The sequence below is a fragment of the Neophocaena asiaeorientalis genome, unplaced genomic scaffold (genome assembly GCF_003031525.2).
Source record: "Neophocaena asiaeorientalis asiaeorientalis breed wild unplaced genomic scaffold, Neophocaena_asiaeorientalis_V1.1 scaffold102, whole genome shotgun sequence".
Taxonomy (NCBI): Eukaryota; Metazoa; Chordata; class Mammalia; order Artiodactyla; family Phocoenidae; genus Neophocaena; species Neophocaena asiaeorientalis.
Window position 1 is genome coordinate 28,580 of NW_020175078.1, and position 23,718 is coordinate 52,297.

Consider the following 23,718-nt stretch of genomic DNA (forward strand, 5'->3'; position numbering starts at 1 on the left):
CTCATTTAGGCGGTGCTCTGCCTTCTGTGGGCAGATGGAGAAGGAATCCCTTCTCCTCACGCACCCCGAAACAATGGTCTCTTGCCTCTTAGGGAGCTCCAGACCTTTTCCCGGACTCCCTCCTGGCTACCCGTGGCGCACTAGCCCCCTTCAGGCTGTGTTCACGCCGCCCACCCCAGTCCTCTCCCTGCGCTCCGACTGAAGCCCAAGCCTCAGCTCCCAGCTCCTGCCTGCCCCAGCGGGTGAGCAGACAAGCCTCTCAGGCTGGTGAGTGCTGGTCGGCACCGATCCTCTGTGCGGGACTCTCTACGCTTTGCCCTCTGCACCGCTGTTGCTGCGCTCTCCTCCGCGGCTCCAAAGCTTCCCCCCGCCCACCTCCTGTCTCCGCCAGTGAAGGGGCTTCCTTGTGTGTGGAAACCTTTCCTCCTTCACAGCTCCTTCCCAGAGGTGCAGGTACCGTCCCTATTCTTTTGTCTCTGTTTTTTCTTTTTTCTTTTGCCCTACCCAGGTACGTGGGGATTCTCTTACCTTTTGGGAAGTCTGAGGTCTTCTGCTTGCGTTCAGTAGGTGTTCTGTAGGAGCTATTCCACGTGTAGATATATTTTTGATGTATTTATGGGGAGGAAGGTGATCTCCATGTCTTACTCCTCCACCATCTTGAAGGTCCCTCCTCATGGTAATTTTAAAATGTCTATTGTCATTCATAACTATGGGATGGATGACACTACTATTTCTAAGACCTTTGCTATATCCTATTAAGATAAACAGTAAGGTGATATTTGCTCTTAATAAATTTGTATTCTAGTTGGAATGCCAGTTTATGTAGATTTGAAAACATTAGTGAATAAGAATGTAAATAAACTGGTAGATTGTGTGCTAAATTTTGTGAGATGATGTTAATCCATGACTGATCATATTTAAGATAGGGATAAATCGCTATTTCTCCTTTAAGGGAACAAAAATATTACTATGACTGAATAAGGTTCCTTCTAATCTCATTCATGATTATGTCCCCTTTCCTTCTCTTTTCTGCTTTTGAGGTATTCATCTATAGTTTTTCTATATATGAATCTGAGAAACTGAATTTGAGAAATATTTCTGGGCCCATTTGGAAAGCAAAAAGTTCTTTTCCTTTTTAAAAAATGTGTGATTAAATTTACTTTTTGCTAATGGAAAACCAGTTTGATATAAAATGTTACTAAAGTTTCATAGATTGCTGTCATTTAATATATTTATTTAGGGGATATATCATTTTTGTTGATTAAATTAAGTGATGAGACATAGATGCCTGTCTTATTTCATTTTTAAAAATTTCCTACCATCCAATTTCATTTACAATTATTTTTATACTGTTAACCTAGAGGATCATCATCAAATAACTACATGTATTTCTGTATAAATATTGCATAGAAAAATCGTTTATTTTCTTTTTGATTCACTTTTCTTCTGAGAATTGTACAAAAGTCAAGCTAAAAGAAACAATAAGAAAGAGAAATGAATTGAAGGCCTTTGACAAAATTGAATATAAAATCTCCTGTTTGTAGTTTTTGCCAACACAATTTTTACATGCTGTTGTTGATACCTGAGCTTGAGGTGTAGACTTTTTTTTTAGAGAATATTATATTAAAGCCAATCTATGGTGGTATTTAAAGGCTGTTACATGTTGCATGCTGCCTTCCTTGTCAGAGGAAATTCAGTCTGTTGGAATCAAATGACATAGGAAACAAGATGATTAATTCCTACTGCCTCCCACTTCCCATTGGTAGAAGAGTTGAGAAACTCAGGCTTTACATTCTTTATCCAACCTGATTTAAAGCTCAGACATTTGTATGAGAACTCTGGTAAATCCAGTGATCACAGACAAACATCATCATCAAGCAGTTTTCCAGTCTTCTTTTTTCCACTAGTCATAGTATATACAGATTATTATATATCTATTATAAAGAAAAGAAAATTGATCTGAAAAAAATTGTTTTTAAGTATCTGATAATTTGTGAAGAGGCTTGAACTGTATTCTTGTAAATTTTTAAGGCATCACTTGAGAAGTGAAATGAGATTGTATTGTGCAAATAGAACCCAATGTAAAAAAAAAAAAAAGAGAGTAAAAGATCTATGGGAAGAGAATTCTATTGTGGAGTCTACTCTGTGCTTGCTAGATTTCTCCAGCCATCACCATAGCTGTTGCAGGTTGACCTGGGGAAGTTTTCAGCTTGTCAAATAATCTCTCTCTCAGAGTGTAGCAAGGTGAAACTAAAGATCTGCTTAACTGATTCCCTGGCTTAGTTCCAGCAAGCGCTGGTGGTGCAGCTCTGAAGTGTAAAGTAGTTAATCGTTAAGCCTGCTCTGGGAGAATTAACCCTTTAAGAGAAAGACCTCTTAAGCAACAGGTAGATTTCTCTTCTACCTTGTAATCACTTACTGAATGCTGCTGTTTGTAATTATGCTGCCTGTATGATTAAACTTCTTTGAGGGATTCTGATGCAGTGCTGAGTACCTACCATACACACTAAGGAATACACAGATGAGTAGAGATTTCCAAACATCAAGGAGGAATGGGAAGGTGTTAAAATCACATAAACACAACATATGAAAAAAGTCATGTGAACTGTACAAAGAAAAAAAACCACAGTAATCATTAACAGAGCAGTTACATCATTCAAGAGGCACCAGGAATTCCTTTAGGGAAGACATAAAATCTAAGATAAAAATAGAAAATGATTTCTAAAAGTAGGATATATTCCTTGGAGAGAACAGACTGAGGAAAAACGAGGCAGGCACAAAGCTTTAGAGTACATGTGACGAACTACAATTAATCCAATCCAGTTAGATCACAGAACAGTTGTGGGATTTAAATTTTAAAAAACAGTTACCAGTAATTCATAGGTGGCCTTGATGTCAGAGGTTTAGTCAATATAAGAAAGCTTCTGAAGATTTTTGGAAAAGGGAGCGACACAGCCAGAATTGTGTTGAAAGGTTTACTTGTGGACCGAGTTGGGGAGAGTTAGAAGCCAGGAGATTCATTGTAATGTCCAGCAGTAGTGTTCATGCAAATTAGTCTAACAGAAATGAACTAGAGATTTTGGCTCTGTGACAACTCAGAGGGTGATGTACAAAGAGATTTGCAGGAGAAGGTGATAAGTGTTTTGAACATGATGAATTCGAGATAAAAGCAGGTGAAGATATACAGGAAATAGGAGAGAAGAGAGAACTAGAGCACAGGAGAGAAGTCAGAACAAGTAAAAAAAGATTTGGAAGCCATTGACTGAAGCATGGGGATTGAAGTGGATGAAATAAATAAGAACTCTAAGGACAAGCGGGTAGATGAATGAGATTTTTCCTCAAAATGTGTCCAGGCCCACTCACAACCTGAAATAGATCTATCCATTTGTTTTAAACTCATATAGTTTTTTTATTGTTTATCTTAGAACTATATGATTATACTTATTTTTATGTCTATTTAACATCTGTCTCCACAATAAGCCCATGTACCAGTCAGAGAAACAAACCACCACAGAAGAATTTTAGTACAGGAAATTATATTTTGGGTTGGGGTGAACACAAATGAAGTGGTGAGTCTAATCTAGATGTCTTGTTCCCTCTCATATGATGCAAGAGATGAGACATCAATGCCTAGGCTTCCTGTTTCTGGAGGCCACTCATGAATACTCCCGAGACTTTTTGTGTTTTTTTTTGTGGTACGCGGGCCTCTCACTGTTGTGGCCTTTCCCGTTGCGGAGCACAGGCTCCGGATGCGCAGGCTCAGCGGCCATGGCTCACAGGCCCAGCCGCTCTGCGGCATGTGGGTCTTCCCGGACCGGGGCACGAACCCGTGTCCCCTGCATTGGCAGGCGGACTCTCAACCACTGTGCCACCAGGGAAGCCCCCTCCTGAGACTTTTTGAAGTATTTAACAACTTACCTGCTTTTTCTTATTTCCTCACTCCTTTTCATCTCTCATTTCCTGCTGCCATTCAAATAGCCTTGACTTTCCAGAGTCACCAACACACGCCCCTCCTCAGTTGCCCCTCTCTATTGAAATAACCCACTTAGTTTCCATCAACTCTTTCTGATGATTTGTAACTTTAGTGTGTAGGGCAGATGGGAGTGTGTGGGGGGAGAGAGATGTTGGCACCTCGAATAAAATCGTTTTGTTAGAGGACAATGGTTAGGTAGTAGATGCAGTTTAAAACACCTTTTGAGCTTGGGGAACAAACCTCATTAACTAAGGCTCAATTTTCCTTAAAGTAGCAAAGTACTGGATATAGTTCCGTAGAAGAAGTACTCCCAGGCTGGTGGGAGTGAGGAGTAAGGTTGGTTTTCCCTGCACGGCTGTCTGCTGCTCTTCACAGGAGGGAGATGGGCTACTGCTCCCTCTCTGCTGGCCCTGACTTGGGACATCTCTGGGCTTGTCCATGAAAGGTCCAGAACAGGTGGGTGGGACCTCCTGCTGAGGGTGTGTTTTCTCCTAGAATCTCTAAAATCAAACAGATCTTTTACTCTCTGAAGACTGGTTTAGGAGAGCTCCCCCTTTCTGAACTAAATGAAAAATGGTATTCCTCTTAAAAATCATAGTTGCATCTTTTTTTTGGTGTATCCAGTTGTGTTTTTGCCTTTACATAGTAAGAGAGCATTCTTCTCCTACCCACCTGGATTTATGTCACAAACCATTGTACTTGATTCTGCTGTGGAAATCAAGAGTAGTGAAGAAGTTTCAGAGTTGTTGTTGTTGTTTTCCCACAGGAGGAACCTAAAAAGTCTGCTGAAACATCTGCCATTTGGTCTCTCTAAACTTCATGTTACATGTGTGATTCCATATTTCTAAACAATAGTTATCTTGTATAAAAAATATGCTAACTCAGCACTCCCCCACATACTTTTTAAGTGAGTGTGATATAAAGTGATCTTAATTTTGGTCATTTGATGCAGTATTGGAAAAAGAATATCTCAGGTTAGGGAATGAAGACAAAAACAAAAATAATAATACAGGCAGAGAGAGTGAAGTGTGAATTACAGAAATATGTAAGAAATAAAAAAATAAATTAAAAAGGTGAAAGGAGAGATCAAAAGGAAGATAACCAAAGAGAAAAGGAGAAAGAAAACTGAGTAAAAGAAACGTCATTCACCAGGGATTAAAAGTGCCCAGCAGTGAAAGCTCCCAGTCCTATAACCACTGGACCACGATAGAATTCCCTAAACATATCTTTTTTATGTGTAATTAGAAAAAAGAAAAGAAGTCACTTCTTCAAAACGTTGTCTAGAAAATCTTGATTGGTTTTTAGCAATGTTTTATAGAACAATCTATATCTGAATAAGATCTTATTTATAGTCATAAAAACAATGAAAGCTACACATACGTATCTTTCAACTCAGTGTTCCCTAGAGCCATATAAACAAGTGAATCTGTGACTTTGACAAGTTAGGGGGTTATTCATCTTGAGCGACAAGCCAGCTAGGGTAGGTGGTCAAGGGCGGTTATTCATCTTGAGCGACAAGCCAGCTAGGGTAGGTGGTCAAGGGCGGTCCAGCCTTGCATGGTGCCAGCTTCCTCTCTCTTCCTGCCCAGCCCTTCTTAGCAGAGGCTGCTGCACCTCAGGCATCACAGCCTGTCCCTCAGAGAAAGAGGAAGTGGAGGAGGGGATGTGTCTTTGGCCAGAATGGAGTCCCCGGCCTCTCCTAGCTAACAGGATTTTTGGGAAGGCACATTTTAGATTTTCCAGTCTGTGTAGGAGAGGAAGGCAAGTGAGATGAGGGTGGAGTTGAGTAGTCAGTGGCCTCTAGTTACCCTTTTGCCTCAGTAGCCAGAGATTTCAGGCCTTCCACCTCCCCCCCACCCCCTGCCCCACTATTAATAAACTATCCTAAGTGGCATGTAAAAAAAAAAAAAAGGCTGCTGCACCTCAGGCATCACAGCCTGTCCCTCAGAGAAAGAGGAAGTGGAGGAGGGGATGTGTCTTTGGCCAGAATGGAGTCCCCGGCCTCTCCTAGCTAACAGGATTTTTGGGAAGGCACATTTTAGATTTTCCAGTCTGTGTGGGAGAGGAAGGCAAGTGAGATGAGGGTGGAGTTGAGTAGTCAGTGGCCTCTAGTTACCCTTTTGCCTCAGTAGCCAGAGATTTCAGGCCTTCCACCTCCCCCCCACTCCCTGCCCCACTATTAGTAAACTATCCTAAGTGGCATGTAAAAAAAAACAAAAGTGTCATTCAAAACATTTTCTTGGGCTCAGGCTTTTGGGTGTCAAGTTTTAAGCCCTAACTATAGCCATAGCTTATCTTATTATAATACCCCTTAACACTTCGAATGCCATTTCTCAGGACTGTATCATCCATCAAAACCAAGTGGGGTAGGTAAGAAGGTAAATATAAGAAGGTGGCACATGACCTGTCTCCTGGGAGGGGCAAAGTAGAGTGGTGAGCCTGATGGAAAGAAAATTAACAGCACCTAAAGAAAACACAGAGAAAGAAAATTAAGAATAGCCTAGGATTCTAACATGTACAGATAATCAGTGTAAAGGGTTTGGTCTCTGTGTCCATCTAAACTTGTATCTCTATATGCATTTGTGACATTAATCATATTCTGCCTATACTTTGTCACTGACCTTTATACTTTAAAACATTATGATCAGTTTTCCATGTAAATAGAGGTAGGAGTACACTATTTTGATGAATCAGTATACTGCCTGACTTAGGAAAATGTCAATAAATGTTTGTTGAGTGAACTAATTTTAATAGCTACATAGAATTACTTAACCAACATTGTGGAAGTTAGACTGTAAATGTCTAGGGACGTGATTTGTACTATTATGCTGTTTGTTCTAGTGTGTGGGCATAGGAAATGGGATCACTAATATTTTCTGAGATTCTTTATAATTATCCCTTTGAGCCAGTTTTTTCACACAGCCCAAGTTGGCTGGAAATGATCCCAATCTGCAGGTTTTAATTTTTTTCTTTTAATTTGAAAACCCAGTTTTTATGTCTCATATATGATCTGTAATATCTTCTAGGATAGAATATTCCAAACTGAAGAAGAGAATCATCTGGATTGCTTATTAAATATAAATACTGGCCTGTCTCTCCTAAAAATTATGATATTGTAACTCTGGATTGTTGTCTAAGAATCAGTATATTTAAGAATCCCTCCAGGCAAGTATTGGTTTTGTTATTTATCTTCATGTTTCCCACAACCCCTGTGCTAGGAGTCATCCACGTTGGAGAAGGCAATTTGGTGAAGGAGAGGAACATGGTTTTCAAGACGTTTTGAACTTCCCAGAGCAAGACCTAGTGTTGGCCTTTATTCGACATTTTCAGGTTGAAAGCTGCAAATCACAGTCTCCATTTACTTTAAAAAAGTAGCTTTGGGAATGAGCATAAATACAGGAAGTCGTAAAGGACAACAAGTAGGGAAGTTTACTACTGAGTGCTTTAGGAATTCTTATGTATGAAGCAAGATTTTAAAAGTATTTCCCATGAGAGTTGTTTTTCTTTTTAATCTTCAATGGACTCAGTTATCTTTCACAATTATTTTTTGCTTAGAGAAATAAAGACAGAAGAACATAATTAAATCCTTGACTTTGGCATCTCTTAAGTGTAAGACCCAGAGCTACACGATTGATTGAGAACTATATGTACTCTATCAGACGTAGGGCTTCCTGTCCCCCAACCCTAGACTAGCTACAAATTACATAGTCTGGGGAAAGAGAAAGAGTCATAACAGAACACAGCTAATTAAATGCTAGGTGATGATCCTGAGAATTAACTCTGTGGTCTCTTCCTCACTAACATCCTGCTGGGAAGTGGAGGAAAATAGAAAATCCGAATAGATTTAGAATATCTGAGAATTAGAGGGACAGCTTCCTCAACCTCGCTGTGGAGTTTCTGGCAACCACTGAATGGAAAGATGGCAATGTTGGCAGGTGGGCTTGGCATAGCCTCAAAATTCCAGTGTAGTTATTTGTCTCCCGTGGTCCAAGAGTGGCAAAGAAATAGCTGGAAATGAGGGAAACATGGTGATGATTTGTTGTCAGAACACATAATATGCTGTAATTACTTGTGTGGAGCAATAATGATAAGGCAAATGCAAGTGAGTCTATTTCAGTGCATACGTCTTAGACTGATGATGACCCTGAACTAAGCAAGGAGCTTTCTCTCTCAGAAGCCCACCAAACCAATGCCTTAACCCTGTACAAGCCCCTAGGAATGTAGTCACATTCGTGAGTAGAAAAGCCTTTAAATAAATAAAATTTCTCTGAATTGTCTGATGTGAATTTTTCCCAGTGGGAAGAATGAGAGATTTAAGTAGACCATTTGTTCAATTCTAGAGACATCAGGGAAGGTTTTATTTCTCTAAAACTGACAAAAGTATAGTTATAATATTAAGTTCTCTTGGGTTGGAAAAAGGTGTTCCTATATGCTAAAGGAATTTGAAAGGAGAGTGAAGGAGAGGATTGCAGATTAGAATAGACTTTATGTTTTGAACTGGCCAAGACTTTCTGTGGAGCTTGCTGCTCCGCACTTTAACACTTGGAAAAGGAAGAGTTTTGGTGAAATGAGACATCCATGTAATTCTAAGATATACTTCACAAGTTATCATGCTGCTATTTCTTGGGATGAAGTGGTATTTAAAAATAAATAAATGTCGAAGAATCAACAAATGTTGGATATTACGTGCATTTTGCTGGATGCATATCAGAAGTTTTATTTTACTTTTTTATTTATTTTAAGAATGAATTAAACACAATTCAGTAAACCGATATAGAATCCTACCAGGAGAAATGAGCTGAAGGTAGGGTTAGCCTCCTCTAATGCCAGCTCTGCCCTTGCCCCTGGCATAAGGATGGAAGGGATCTCTTAATATGCAAATATGGTCTGAGAAAGGTAATCCCTTTAGTCACTATCAGCTCAAGTTTAACTGCCAAATTATTAGGTAATTCTCCTCTGGAAATGACATATATTGCATATTTGTTTACATCAGAAATAGGGAAAGTTTTAGAGCACTCAGTACTTTTAGGTGGATCAAGTCAAGGACAAGCTTTACGGCACGAGTCTGTCAAATTGGGAAAGAACTCGGAAGCTTCTGGGATTTGAGGATGGGGAAAGGATGAGAGTGTGTGGTGTGGTCCAGATAGGAAGAAGGCGTAAAATGGGCAGAGGCAGGGAAATAAAGACAAGCTACTTTAAGAGATTGAATCTGGCCGAAAGTGATATTCCTGACAAAGATGCAGCCCTGAATCCAGTTAACCTTAATAAACCAAACTGGAGAAACATTCTTTAAAAAAAACCACTGACCTAGTCTATGAAAATATTGTCATAAAATTTAAGGAACTGTTCAAACTAAAAAAGACAAGAGAAACATTACAACTAAATGTAACATGTAATTCTGAGTGGGATGCTTTTTCTGTAAAAGATTTTTTTGGAATAACTGACAAGATCTTCATAGGGTCTGATAATTAAATAATAGTAACATATTAAAGTTAACTTTCTTTTTGATGGTTTTATTGTGGCTATTAGAATTCTCTGGCTGGCAGAAAATACTCACTAAAATATCTGAGAATGATGGACCAGAAACTGTAAAAAATACTGTTTACATTGAAATTTTAACTTTTTCATAAGTTTATGATTCTTTTAGAGAGAGAAAGAGGACTATTTACAATCATACTTATTTTAAAAACACCACCAACAAATATATACCAAGCAATAGAAAAAATAAACCAATAATTCCTGATTTTTAATAGTTTTATATTATTTCTATGGATTCTTGCTGTATTCAATATGCCCTGCAAACTATGGTACTCAGTTCTCACCTTAATCTTCACAGGGTTCAATCACACCATAGTCATTTTCTCACAGCTTTCTGACACCATGCTCTCATCTTCATATTCCTCAGGGCTTTTTTTTTCTCCACCTGAATATAAATAGAATTTGAACAAGAAGAAATTCTCTAATATGAGAGGAAAAACCTTTGAAGTGATCTCTATGGAAGTTTTATGTTTATTGCTATCCTTTCGCTTTCCCCAAATGCCCATAAGCCAAAGATTTCATGTGTTATTTCTATAATTTGGTAGTTTTCATTCAAATTATGCATTAAAAATGAATATCCATCTTAAAACAGTTGGCATGATTAATTATCTACTAAATTTTTCATTTCACAAAAGGCCGTGTTTTATGCCACACACTTACATGGTAAAGGGACTTTTAAGTCAGAAAGACACATTTATGTTAAGTCGGGAATCAAGCTAAAAATCCCTTTAATCTCATGTTCCTATTTTAGATTCACTGTTTTCTCCTAGATTTTACTTTAAAATCCACATTTCAATCACACCTATATTTTCAAGAAATTAAATATAGAAAATTAATACTGTTCATGGTAAAACAATGTTTGGATAGAAGTAATGACATAAAAATTAAGATGTGCTAATTAATTCTAAATGCAGATATTAACATATAAATTACTATTTTCATGAAATGTAAAATGTTAATTCTTATGAAATTAATATTTAAGATGAATATATTCAGCTTTATATTCTCAAGCTGATTAAAAGAAATACTTGATAGAAAAACCTACTAAGTAAATATAATAGGGCAGATGTTTCTATTACCAAATATGGTAATGTTTTTATTTTAATATATTATTTTTCAAATATATAAATATATATTTTTCAAAAAAATATATATAATATATATATAATCATTAGATGATGTATTCATTTTCTAGGGCTGCTATAACAAAGCACCACAAACTGGGTTGCTCAATACAGCAGATATTTATTGTCTCACAGTTCTGAAGGCTAGAAGTCTGAAATCAAGATGCTAGCAGGGCTGTGTTCTCTCTGAAGCCTCCAGGGGAGGATCCTGCCTGGCCTCTGTCTATTTCTGGCAGTTGCCAACTATCCTTGACATCTCTTGTCTTATAGATACTTTGGTTCAATCTCTCCCTCTGCAGTCACATGGCTCTCTTCCTGTGTGTCTGTGTCCCCTCTGTGCATGTCTTATCTTATTCCACAGATAAGGATTCCCCTTGCTAGCAATGTGTGTATTTTTTTTAATTCCAGCAGGTCTGTCACTAGCATGTTACAAGGAAATTAGACCGAACCTCTTGCCACCCTTTTCCTGGGAGTATCTTCCACCTGCATTGGGCTAACCTTTCACTGTGTAGAGGCATATATGTTTAAAGTTTTGGCCTATTACTACCGCATAACTGAATTTCAAGATATATGTTTCTCATATACCTCCTTTTAAATACAAGTGACCCATATCACTCTTTCTAAAACAGATGTAAACTTGATTTCCTCAAATTTACTTATAGTGATCCTTTCTTATAGGGCCTATAAGTAAAACTATTTAAATTGTTCTACATGTTCTATCAAAATAAGTAAAATTGAAATATCTACTGTATTTTATACTCACACAAATAGTCATGCAGTCTTTGAAATAAACAATAGATGTGTTATGTCTTTTTCTTTCCAATTATTGATTATCATCTTTTATTTTTTCCACTATTATATTTTATACTTTTCCACTATTTTTTATTGTTTATTTTTTCCACTATCATATTTTATATTTTCCACTTTTATTTTTTCCACTGTTAAGAAGAAGGAGGATGGGTAGACTTTACTGAGGAAATTCAGTAGTCATTGGTCTGAAGCCTCTTTGGAATTGTAACTTATGTTGGCCAAAGCTAGTTCTTAACAGTACACTTTTTGATGTATTACACGAAATAATAAATTGGACATAAAGCATTCTAGTTCAGCTTTCCTGAGGGAGAGGATGATTTTTTTTCTATAAAAATGTGCTAAGGATGCTGTTTTTGGAAGAAATCTATGCTGAAGTTCTTCTTTTTAAAAAAGAAATTGAGATTGATTAATGCTATTTTCTTAAGCAATCATGACTGCTGGCACAGATATCCTGAGACTCTCATTGGGTTTAATTGGCTTTGTTTATTTATTTCTTACAAACAGTGCACACTTTAATGATAGCAGTGTAAGCTAGTATCAAACGAAGAATGTTAACTCTCATCTTCAGACAAATAAGCCTAAATTCCTGTCTGCTAGGTATAATGGGTTATCAGTGAATTAAAAATTCCAACTGGTTTGGACAACTGTACAGTTTTAATCTCCTACTTTTGTAAATTGGAGAAACAAAACAAACACAGACACACACACAACTAAATGATCGGTGAGCTATAATGTGTTTTTTCTTTTCTTTTTAGCTTTATATGATTGACCTGTAGTATTTTGTCCGAAAGTTGGTTTTTTTCCTGTTTTTTTTTTTCCTCCCTGTGTTATATTGTTTTCAAAATTGGGTTAGAACTCCGTCTGTTTGGCAGTCTTCATTTTTAAACATCGCAAAAGAAAAAACCAGTCACAGTGAAAGGTTATTCAGGCCTTAGAGCTCACTTCTGTATCTTGCAAAAATTGCCTTTTATTGGGTGCTTTCTTTGGATTTTAAAGCATGTAGCTAACTAGCCTCTAACCAAGACCTTAATTAGATGTCTTAGAAAGCTCAGGTTAAGAAAACTCAGGTTATAAGAAATTCCGTTCAGTTAATTTATGCACACCTCTAAATGTTCACAAGTGTCCATAGTTTCTTAATTGGGTTAAAAATTTTAAAACACAATGAAATAGGTATTAAAAGACTGCTTGTAATCCTGACTTCAGCAATACCAAGTCAGTGACCTTATATTCTTCTCATCTCTAAAGATATCCCGTTATTTTCCTCCTTTGACCCTTTCATTTGCAAAACTATATTAATTTGTACCATAATATCAAATATATACTCAAAGTTTTTGCTCGTGTTTATTATTTTAATATATTGCTTAACTTAATTTCCTTTTTGTGTTTTAATTTCTTTGTTGATATATGGTAACCAGCTATACTTTTTCTCTGTGACATCTGTCATGTTTCAGTATTAGGGTTTTATTAATTTTTTAAAAAGTAATTGGAAAGATTTCATTAGGTTCTGCATTTTGGTTTCTGTCATACAATTTACACTATCAGCAATTAGGCCACCCAGGTGTAATGCCTTAACTAATGGACCAATGATACCTGAATATTTGCTGTTTATTGCTTAATATCACATAATTATTTTATCCAAACTAATAAATTGGAAAAAAATTCTAGATTGTATTGTTTTCAATGATATAAGTATTGTAAGGTGTAACATTTGCGTATATACACTTTCCAGAAGTCAGAATACAGTTTACATCTAATATATAATAACCCCGAATGACATTTTTCAAAGGAAAGAGTAATCTTGAAGAATTTTGCTGATATGATTACCATTTTAACTTCATGGCTTGAAAAAACATTTATTTCATAAGATGCCTTTTCATATAGGTGAAAATGTCAGATAAATGTTATTTTAGGCAGCTGCCTAAGCAGTAATGATGTCTTCTTATTTTGAACTCTAAATTAAAAAGAGTCTATCTTCCTGATCATCAGAAGTTAAATAAGCTCTACCAGAAAGTTTAAGCACCACGCTCATTATTTTTAGTGAAGATATTGAATATGTTCTTTCTAGCAATGATTCCAAGCGATTATATCCTGACTCTTTTTGTACCTAACATATGTACTTGTAAAAGGAGTATTTTTGGTTCTTAGTGACTATTCATTTCAGCCAAGCTACCAACACTCTGCTTTACAGTATGAGTCTTTGGGCTTAACTAGAAATTCCTATGGATGTGATTTGAATCTTAATTTTATCATGATGTTGATTATAAATGGTTATGTATAAGAATAAAGTTTAATGCCTTTACTTCAGCTTTATAGATAAAGTCAGATCACAATATTATAGATGTAATTAGGTTCTTTAAAAAGTCAGTACGTTTTGTATTAATAATTTTTTTGAGGATCTGCAGTCTGGAGGATAATAGATTCAAAGTGCTCTAGGTATCCATCACTTCAGGGCTATGTTTTCAGGAGATATAATTTGTATGGAATAAAAAAGTACAATTAGAAGTGTAAATACAGTTACAGGTGCATATTTTTTAGGAGAAACTCTTTATTTACAGTCCAAAACTAATTGACAAAATATTTTTAAAGCTAATTCAAATAAACCAGATCATAGAAGCTTGGGACCATTTAGTAAACAGACTCACACACAAGTGTGTCATATACTGATATTTTAGGTGCTGACCCTGGAAAACTTAAAAAAAAAAATCCTAAGAAGTTACATAAGAAGGAAGGAAAACATACAAAACAGTTAAAACTTATTTTGGTCAAAATATGTAAAAAAATGTTTTGGTAAATGCAGTGAAATAAATATGTTGAAAAATGAATATGGAGAGAAGAGCAGATTCATTTATTAAATGTATATCATATGCCTGGCATTAGTACAAAATATTTTGTTGTACATTGTTCTGTTTTATCCTCATGATGAAATGATCAATGAGGTAATATTAATCTTGTTTTCATAAGCAAGAATATTTATATTCTATTGATTTTGTTATTTTAAATTCATGTTTTAAACAATTTGTGAATTTTAATCAAGCCAACCAAGTTTCCTTATAATAATAATCAACAGAGATTTTCATTATGTCTTTTATGTACACTAAGTAGCATCAGCTGTATGCATTTGCGGAAGTCACATATATAGATTGAAGTGGGTCTCATTCTCTGTAGCGCCTATTTTTTCTTCTGTTGCCTGAGCATGCCAGAGCCCCGTTGTGGTGTTAGAAAAGATACCTTTACCTCTTTGCATCTCTAACAGGCACTTTTGACCCTGGCACAAAGGATGAATCAGAATAAGTGGTCCTTAATTTATCTGAAATAGAGTAGCAGTGAAGTAAATATCACTAGAAATGTACAAAATAGAATAATGACTGAAAAAGTCAATATGCTGTACTAAAAATGGAAAGTATCAGGCATTCCAGTCCTTGCAATTAAAAGAATATTATCTTGTAGTCTACTGAGAAAAATGAAGAAAATTTAAATTGCTTTTCTGAAACTAATTTGCAAAAAAAGGCGTTTAAGGATTGATAATTATTAGTTTGCCGTATTACGGTAAAATATAGCAGCCTGAAAGAAGTGATAAGATGGCAAGCTCTTTTTTCTTTAAACTTAACATTTAAAGTAAATTGCACAAACTGAGGAATGGTCCATTGAGGAAAAGCTTGTTGTTTTATTACCCAGCTGAGCTCATAATTGAAATAATAGTGATGCAACCAAATGCTCTATAAATAGCTATTACATTACTGATTTAGGACAAAATATCTTAATCAATATATTATTAATCTGCATAGTGTTTGTGCATTTTCTTGTGAGAGAATTTAGCATTATATTTAGTCTGAAATTATATCTGGTGAACCCAGATTTTTAGAACAAGGAAAGGCTACTTCAAAAGATTTCGTTGCCTGTCAAGGTTGTATTTATTATCTTTTTTCTCTGAGGTAATTGCATGGTGAAATTATGTGTGAAAAGAGAATTTTCACCTACTACCTTGAATAAAGGTTGGGGAAAGGTTATGTTTAGCGTAACTCCATTTCTAACACATTGTTGCCCTACAGGCAGAATAACCTAATTTTACTTCTTTCCTAATTCCAATGGAGGACTGAATCCTTGGTCTTTCAATGCATTTTTTGATCTCTTTCCTCATCTATATTTGCATTCTTTCCCCATATTGCATGGGAAAATAAAATAATATGAATGTAGTGATTTGAGAATAACTCACCATTTAAAACAATGTCCTTTCCATTCTCAAATTTGCATTTATCTTATTATTAAATACATTCTAATAATATTTTTTCTCATTAAACTTCTAAATTAGTCTTTTCTTTTGTCTTTGCCAATATTTTATTTAACACAGCTTCACCGTGGGAATTATAATAATTTCACAAGCCAGTAGCCTATAGCATGAATAACGTCTCTTAATATATACTGTCTCTAATAGCATACATAACATCTCTTAATAAACTAATAAAGAAATAACATATTCCAAACTAATAATAGATGAATTACACTGTTGTTCCAAGCAAGGTAAGATGAAGGGAATAAATTTAGTTGAGGTGTACCTTTCTACGAGTTGGCTCTTGGGAGGAGACAGCTGAACCCATTGAGAGCAAAAGTGGAAAGTCCCTGGTTGCTAGGGAACAAAGGCGCCAGTGTGGACGGGCAAGATCTTCTTCGTGGGGCTGCTGCATGGCTTTTGCCACTGCTGGTAAAAGAGTCACCTTAACCACAGCAGGAGCTAATGCCCCACGGTCTTCAGAGAGCTATTTAGATCAGCAGAGGGTAGCCTCGCCCAGACCGAACACATTTGAGTAGACATCACAAACTCTGTGTATTCTGAGTCCAAATACCCCCTCTCCATGGTTGCTTCCTTTTTTTTTTTTTTAATTTTAATTGTTTTTTTATTTTCTTTTTAAAATTTTATTTATTTTTTTATACAGCAGGTTCTTATTAGTTATCTATATTATACATATTACTGTATCTTTTCCAATCCCAATCTCCCATTTCATCCCCCCCGCACTTTCCCCCCTTGGTGTCCGTACATTTGTTCTCTACATCTGTGTCTCTATTTCTGCCTTGCAAACTGGTTCATCTGCACCATTTTTCTAGATTCCACATATATGCATTAATATACAATATTTGTTTTTCTCTTTCTAACTTACTTCACTCTGTATGACAGTTTCTAGGTCCATTCAAAAGATGCTTGATATGATTTCAATTTTCTTAAATTTACCAAGGCTTGATTTGTGAGCCAAGATGTGATCTGTCCTGGAGAATGTTCCATGTGCACTTGAGAAGAAAGTGTAATCTGCTGTTTTTGGATGGAATGTCCTATAAATATCAACTAAATCTATCTGGTCTATTGTGTCATTTAAAGCTGTGCTTCCTTATTAATTTTCTGTCTGGATGATCTGTCCATTGGTGTAAGTGAGGTGTTAAAGTCCCCCACTATTATTGTGCTACTGTCGATTTCCTCTTTTATAGCTGTTTGCAGTCGCCTTATATACTGAGGTGCTCCTATGTTGGGTGCATATATATTTATAATTGTTATATCTTCTTGGATTGATCCCTTGATCATTATGTAGTGTCTTCCTTGTCTCTTGTAACATTCTTTATTTTAAAGTCTATTTTATTTGATAAGAGTATTGCTACTCCAGCTTTCTTTTGTTTTGTTTTGTTTTTTGTTTTTGCGTTACGTGGGCCTCTCACTGTTGTGGCCTCTCCCGCTGCAGAGCACAGGCTCCAGACGCACAGGCTCGGGACGCACAGGCTCCGGACACACAGGCTGAGCAGCCATGGCTCACGGGCCCAGCCGCTCCATGGCATGTGGGATCTTCCTGGACCGGGGCACAAACCCATGTCCCCTGCATTGGCAGGCGGACTCTCAACCACAGGTAGAGTAATCTTGGTTGTAAGTTATTCCTTTTCATCACTTAAAATATATCGTGCCATTCCCTTCTGGCTTGTAGAGTTTCTGCTGAGAAATCAGCTGTTAAACTTATGGGAGTACCCTTGTATGTTATTTGTCGTTTTTCCCTTGTTGCTTTTAATAATTTTTCTTTGTCTTTAATTTTTGCCAATTTGATTACTTTGTGTCTTGGTGTGTTTCTCCTTGTGTTTATCCTGCCTGGGGCTCTCTGCACTTCCTGGACTTGGGTGGTTATTTTCTGCCCCATGTTAGGGAAGTTTTTGACTATAATCTCTTCAAATATTTTTTGGGTCCTTTCTCTCTCTCTTCTCCTTCTGGGACCCGTATAATGAGAATGTTGGTGCATTTAATGTTGTCCCAGAGGTCTCTTAGGCTGTCTTCATTTCTTTTCATTCTTTTTTCTTTATTCTGTTCTGCAGCAGTGAATTCCACCATTCTGTCTTCCAGGTCACTTATCCGTTCTTCTGCCTCAGTTATTCTGCTATTGACTCCTTCTAGTGGATTTTTCATTTCAGTTATTGTATTGTTCATCTCTGTTTGTTTGTTCTTTAATTATTCTAGGGGTTTGTCCTTTAATTCTTCTAAGTCTTTGTTAAACATTTCTTGCATCTTCTTGATCTTTGCCTCCATTCTTTTTCCAAGGTCTTGGATTATCTTCACTCTCATTATTTTGAATTCTTTTTCTGGAAAGTTGCCTATCTCCACTTCATTTAGTTGTTTTTCTGGGGTTTTATCTTGTTCCTTCATCTGTTACCTAGTCCTCTGCCTTTTCATTTTGTCTCTGTGAATGTGGTTTTTCTTCCACAGGCTGCAGGATTGTAGCTCTTCTGGCTTCTGCTGTCTGCCCTCTGGAGGATGAGGCCTTCTAAGAGGCTTGTGCAAGCTTCCTGATGGGAGGGACTGGTGGTGGGTAGAGCTGGGTGTTGCTCTGGTGGGAAGAGCTCAGTAAAATTTTAATCTGCTTGTCTGCTGATGTGTGGGGCTGGGTTCCCTTCCTGTTGGTTGTTTGGCCTGAGGCGACCCAGCACTGGATACTGCAGGCTCTTTGGTGTGGCTAGTGGTGGACTCCAAGAGGGCTCATGCCAAGGAGTACTTCCCAGAACTTCTGCTGTCAGTGTCCTTGTCCTCACAGTGACACACAGCCACCCCCTGCCTCTGCAGGGGACCCCCCAACACCAGTAGGTAGGTCTGGTTCAGTCTCCTGTGGGGTCACTGCTCCTTCCCCTGGGTCCCGATGCACACACTACTTTGTGTGTGCCTTCCAAGAGTGGAGTCTTTGTTTCTCCCAGTCCTCTCGAAGTTCTGCAGTCAAATCCCAGTAGCCTTCAAAGTCTAATTCTCTGGGAATTCCTTCTCCTGTTGCTGGACCCGCATGTTGGGAAGCGTGACGTGGGGCTCAGAACCTTCACTCCAGTAGGTGGACTTCTGTGGTATAATTGTTCTCCAGTTTGTGAGTCACCCACCTAGCGGTTATGGGATTTGACTTTATTGTGATTGTGACCCTCCTATCATCTCCTTGAGGCTTCTCCTTTGTCTTTGGATGAGGGGTATCTTTTTTGGTGAGTTCCAGTGTCTTCCTGTCAATGATTGTTCAGCAGTTATTTGTAATTCTGGTGTTCTCACAAGAGGGAGTGAGCTCATGTCCTTCTACTATACTGTCTTGAACCCCTAAATTAGTCTTTTTCTGAAATGTGACTAAGTTGACTCAGAAAACAAAAAAATGATGAAAGATTCCAGTTTGGTTTTTGTTAAACTTGAATGATACAGTGCTAGCGTGGTATCAAAATCCAGACCCAAGAATTACTTCTTGATTAATATTGATACATCACTTTCTACACATGAATGAAACATCCAGTTTTTCATTTATTTATTCATTAATTCATGTGCTACTTATTAGTTTCTATGTGTCAACCATTGTTTTACAAATATCACTGATAAATAAAATGTTTTTAAAAAGCTAAGCGGACCAATTGAAGAACGTCCTACAAAATACCTGTCCAGTGCACCTCCAGATGTCAAGGTATTTAACATTAAAACAAGCTAAGTCTGAACATCTGTCAAAACCAAGAGGAGCCTAAGGAGTCATGATTGCAAGATGCAATGTGGTACTAAGACATCAGATATAAAGTAAGGAAATCTGAATAAAATGTGGGCTTTAGTTAATAACAATGTATTGTTATCTCATTAATTGTAACAAATGTGTAATACAAAAAAATGATGTTAATAATAGGGGAAACTAGGCATGGGGTATATAGGAATTCTCTGTACCATCTTGGCAATTTTTCTATAAATCAAAAGCTGTTGTAAAATTTAAAAATATATATATATTATATAAGCTGGAAGTAATCTTAGCTATAGCATATTTAGTCTTAAACTCTTTGTCAGTTTGGAGTGGAAGAAACTGACAGTCACAGAGGTTGTATAATTTGCCTAGGGTGGGATATAGATTATCAGTAAAAAAACATGGAACCAGAAAGTGACACATTCTTTAGCATTACTGACAATGAATTATTAAACCATTGCAATTTATATCTCAGGCCTTATAGGAAAAACACCTTTAGTACATATCGTTTATCCCTTTATTTTAATGGCGTATCTATTAACTATGTCCAGTAGCATTTTTAACTAGTCGTATCTTTCCATGGTTCAAATTGATAACATTTTTCCATGGCCTCTAAGTACTTTCTGGCTGCCCTTTCTTGTCCCTATCAGCAATCCATTTATGTAATTTTTTTGCCTCTGCACAACTGATATCTCTAACACTTGATCTGCTTTATTTCCATTTACTCTTAAAATGTTTAATTTCCTGCTTTATTTATACCTTTGGGATAGAGATTTTATTACAAAGTCATGAAAATCATGAAAAATGTTCTTTTGTAATATATTGAGTTATGTTTGAGCCTGGAAGAAATGAACAAAGCCAAGAGAGTGATTAACAAAGCTAGATGTAAAATTTTATTTACTTAAATATATATTTAAATTATTTGAGCCAATATGCCTATTTACTATGAAGTTATTAAAAACGAAAGAGGATAATCTCTTCATACCCACCTGCTGGTGTCCAGGTAGTCAACATTGCTCTATTCAAATGGCACCTGGCACCTGTTGAGATGTGCACGATCCTACCAGGTATACTGAGACTTGTTTTATAGGGAATTATTTTAAAATTACAAGTGAATGCTCAAAATGCTTGAATAAATGCACATGAAACTAGAGTTGTATGTGAATTAGAAGAGAAAATAACCACAGGTTAATGGAGTAAAATCCCCAAAGAAGTATTTAAGAGACATTACAGTAAGTGGAGGAATGAGTTATATTTGCAGAGTTTACTGTTTTAGCACAAGTAACAAAATTTTCTCAAGTCTGTCAGCTCAAGATGTACCATGAAATTGTGGAAATTAGACTTTACCCATATGCAATCAAATCTTATTTTAATGAACATAGCACATTCCAGCATAGTTGAAAACCAAAGCATAGGCAAAATAAACACTTCAAAACAGAGAAGAAAACTACTTTACAGAAAGTAAATACCTAATACAGTAATGCATTAATACTGTATTAGGTAGAAAAAGTTACCTGTGTATTTATAAAGACACAGCATATTAAATCTATACTTATTTCAAGTGGATTTTTATGTTAGAAAATAGTGTGGGTTGGTTGTATTGCTTCAGATGGCCATTTGAAGATGAGATCTTTTGATATTTTGCAGGAAGTATAGTTAGAAAAATATTGCCATATGTTATTAGGACCACAGTCAGATAATGACAACCGTAAGAAAGTCTGTGCCGAAGCCTCAGTAATGTGATAAAAACGGAGACAGTATATTCTGAAATGAGCACAGAGGAAGTGCTATATTTCCTTTTAACAGCTGTTTTTACCAGGCCTGAGAATATGGTTGAGGGTGAGTGGGTGGCTGACAACCCACTGTCTTAAGCAGGAGGAAATGTAAAACAGCAACTGCACAGAAGTTATGGAAAAGAATTTCTTCCTTCTCCTTACCTTTTCACCCAGGCTGGACCTTTCAGTCATTCTCCCTTGACAAGCAAAAAAGCAATAAGGATATGTGTCAAGATTTTTATCTTTCTGAAAAGCGTTGGACAGAACTTTTCAGGTACACCAGGTCTCACTTTTGTAGACAAATGACAGAAATGTTCAACATTTATAAGCACCTTGGAAAATGGGGTATGTGACAATTCATACCCTCTCTCTCCTCCTTGTGTGTGGGTAGGTTTGAATTTAGTGATTAGGTGTAGATAACCTCAACAGGTTTAAAGTTAAAGCACTGTTAGATTACAAGCCTGTCTATAAAATGTCCTTCATATAAGAGGAAGTAACATGAAAAAAAGGAATTTGTGGTAATTAAATATCTCAGCAGACTGCCCCTTTCCTAACCAGATTTGGGGTCTTTTATGAGGAGTTTAGTGGTTACTCCTCATCACTTCAGTCATTGTGATAATTTGCCCTTTAGAAATGTTCTGTGTTCACAGTTCTATGATGATAACAACTTCTGCACTCAAGAGACAGTAGAAACTGGGATTTTCCATTTTGAGCCTTTGCTCCATTTTTAGAGCCAATCAATGAGCTAATTTCTCTCCTTGATGCTGATAATAGATTTTTAAGTCACTTAGGTATTTAAAATATTACTTTTAATTTACAGAAGTGGAAGAGATCATAGACTTGACACTTTGGAACTACCTTTTCTAGACTTGCCCCTAAACTCACCCTGCATTAAGCAGATCTAAGTAAAAATCCAAAGCGTTTTCTCAGAAAAATCACTGATGCTGACACTGTTTGGGTCCAGTAAAAAGGAGAAATTTTAATAGATTCTGGTTAGGCACCTTATTCCAAGCAATGGGAGAAAAAAATATGTGAGAAAAAAGAGATATGTGATAGCATTCAACACTCCCTTGACACTCTAAATCTAAGGTAAATCAGATAAACCAAAATCTTCACCCTCACACACCCTAACTTATTCCTTAACAACCTACATTTCAGGATGGACCTAGCCAAGCCCTTGTCCTGGAAGAACCATACCTCTTTCTAATACTCACCCTCTGAGATAAGGTCCCTCAGATGAAGCATACGAATGCAATTTTTAATCTGCTGCTACTTTATTAGTGATTGCCATTCCAGACAGCAGGAGTGAAGAAAAGAAGTGAGGTACGGAAGAAAGACGAATACATAGCAGCGTGTAATGTTCAGGGACCACCATCTAGTCCTGAACATGACTGACTGCTCACACGCAGTGTGATCTATTAGGATCATCTTCTGAGAAGCTGTATAAGAAACTGCCCATGAATGCCATCTTAAGGCCTTACTGGATCGTTCAGTAGGTAGCAAGCACGCATGTTTAAAAACAAGCCAGAGAATTTAAAAGTCTAGAGGTCCATATTGTAGACATGGTCCTAGCAATTTTGCAGCTGAATGGCTCCTAGAAACTAATTTTTCCCAGATTGTCAGTTCAAAAAAAAAAATTTTGGCTTTTTTTTTTCTTATGTTCCTCTTCTGATTCTCTGCATGAATAACCGCTGGTTCATAGGTCAACTTAGCTTTCTATTTTGATTCATACAAATTGACTTTGTAATCTGTTTTCCATATTCTGCAGCCATCTCAGGTTTGTGCAAGTCTCCTTATGAATTGAATGTACCTATTACAATATATTTAATTTCCAGCTTTATTGAGATATAATTAACATATAAGATTACGTAGTTTATGGGGCTTCCCTGGTGGCGCAGTGGTTGAGAGTCCGCCTGCCGATGCAGGGGACACGGGTTCGTGCCCTGATCCGGGAAGATCCCACGTGCCGCGGAGCAGCTGGGCCCGTGAGCCATGGCCGCTGAGCCTGCGTGTCCGGAGCCTGTGCTCCGCAACGGGAGAGGCCACAACAGTGAGAGGCCCGCATACCGCAAAAAAAAAAAAAAAAAGGATTATGTAGTTTAATGTGTAAAACTTGATGATCTGATACACTTATATATTGTGAAATGATTGCCACAGTAGACTTAGTTAACTCCTCCATCACCTCACATAAGTGCCATTTTTAAATTTGTGGTGACAACATCTAAGATCTACTCTGTTAGCAACTTTCAAGAATATTATAGAGTACCCTGTAGCCACCATGTTTGACTCAATTGATGGCTTTGAGTAGTATGGATATTTTAACAATATTAATTCTGATCCATGAGCACAAAATATCTTTCCATTTCTTTGTGTCTTCTTCAATTTCTTCATTAAAGTCTTACAGTTTTCAGTGTATCAATACAAATTTTTCACTTTCTTAGTTAAATTTATTCCTAAGTGTTGTATTGCTTTTGATTCTATTGTCAATGGGATTGTTTACTTCTTTTCAGATATCC